We start from the raw sequence: 2085 nt of genomic DNA on the forward strand, positions 1-2085 counted from the left end.
CGGACGTGCTAGAGGAGAACGCGACCTCGAGGCGGGCGCGGCCCCTCGGCTCGAGGACCCTTTCCCGGGGCGGCACGCTCCGCAGCGGGCGGGGACGCGGCAGGGAAACCGACCTGGGTCTGCGGCGGCCCGTAATAGGCAGAGGGGACGGACCCCCGAGGCAGCGTTACGATCGTGGGACGCGCCGCGCAGAGGCTCTGGGCTCGCCCGCGCGCAGCCCCCAACTTATTCGCCTCTTCTTTTCTTTTGCTTTCCGGTTTTCCCCTCGTTTGCCACCCCGCCGCGTGGCTGCTCGCGGCCGGCACCCGACGGACCCCGAACCGAGGCAGACGCCGGCACCTCGCACCACAAACGCGGTACACCTGCGGCTCGCGGGGCCGCTCGGCAGTCACACAGCCGGCTTCGGTCGGACGAGCCCGTCCCTGGGAGCCGAGAGGGCGGGCGGACGAGCGAGCGCAGCCCGGGCTGAGTGCCCCAAAGCCGCCAAAGCCACCGCCGCTCTCGCTCCAGCGGACGAGGCACGTTTCACCTCGCGTGCTACGGGAAGCGAACTGGAGAGGAGGCCGCCCGTGCCTGAACACCGGACGCCGAAGCGCCGAGCCGCCGGGGGCCCTCTCCGACGCGACCCGAGTGGCCTCATCGATCGATGGAAGGAAGGTCTGCAAGGCGGAAGGCGCGAGCCCTTCCTGTGAAGCGGCGGAAAGACACCGCAACGCTGTGCAGGCGGGTGTGCGTGGACAACGTACCGCGAGAGGTGCTCGCCCGTGCCTGAACACCAGCCCGCCCCACGCTACCCCGAGCGAGTCGGGGAGCGGGATTGAGCCAGCCCGCCGGGAAGCCTCTCCGACGTGCCCGAGGAGCGCCTGGGGATCAGATGGGCTCCTGCGTGCGGGTGAGGATGAGGTGCAAAAAAACGAGGCGCCGCCGCCACGACCAACGAGCTCGGGGTCCCGGCTCTTCACCGAGCGCCCTGGGACACCCACCACCACCGCTTTTCGTAGCCGCCGGGGACTCCCCCTGCGCGCATTCGAGGGGCCGGCGGACCGGCCCGTGCCCTTCTGTTTTGTTTTTTTTTCTCTCTCGCCCGCTCGTTTCCTCGCCAGCGTTTGCCCTGGTGCCGCGGGAGCCGGCTACGATCCCTTCTCACTGTCGCCTTCTCCGGCTTTTTTTCGCTCGTGGCCGCCCTCAGTTCTCGGAACGGCGGGGACGGGGAGGGGTGACACCGACCAACACCACCGGACCCGATCGAACGAAGAACCGGCGCTTGAGAAAACCGCCGCCGCCGCCGCCGCCAAACGTCCTCGCCAGCCGGCCAAACTCGCCCGTGAGCGCCCGCACATCGCCGTCTCCGGAGCAGAGTACGCACTCTCTCCTATAGACGGACAGGAAAGGCATCCAGAAAAAAGAGTCGCGCAACTCGGGCGCCGACTACCGGCGCCTGCTCGGACACAAGCCGGGCTTTACCTAGACGTAACTGGAGGCACAAAACGACAGCGACGCCTCTGGGACCTCCGGAGCAACAGCGCCACCACCCCCCCCACCCAGGCCGCGAAGACCAAGAGAACCTGACGCCGGGTAGACCTAGCCGCAGACGGCAAGCCGACCCGGCAGCGCCCTCTAGGCGCCTCCTCGGAGCGCTCGACTCCGTCGGAGCGAGGTAGACGTGGCCGGACGTTGCACGACGACCCCGGAGCGCCCTCTAGGCAACACCGCTTGGTACGCCCATCTCCGTCGAAACCGGGTAGACGTGGCCGCAAAACGCAAGCCGCCACGGCAGCGCCCTCTAGACCCCTCGGAACGCTCAGCTCCCTCGGAACCGGGTAGACGTGGCCGGAGACCGCGCGGCGCACCGGCTGACACCTCCGTCCGCCGCCGCCGCCGCTCGCGACGAGCGACCGCAACGGCCGTAGCCGGGAACGCGGGTCCGGCGTTCCCAAGCGGCACCGGCATCGAGCACCGGACGCAAACGTTCGAGACGGCTTTAGCAGGGTAGACGTGGCCGCCGTTTCCGAGAAGCACGGGCAGAGAGCTCTCGCCGCCGCCGTTCGGGTTAGCGCGAAACGGCTGTTGCCGGGTAGACGTGGC

Source organism: Cyrtonyx montezumae, unplaced genomic scaffold (genome assembly GCF_038088225.1).
Source record: "Cyrtonyx montezumae isolate F1298 unplaced genomic scaffold, pur_monq_1.0 scaffold_48, whole genome shotgun sequence".
NCBI lineage: Eukaryota > Metazoa > Chordata > Aves > Galliformes > Odontophoridae > Cyrtonyx > Cyrtonyx montezumae.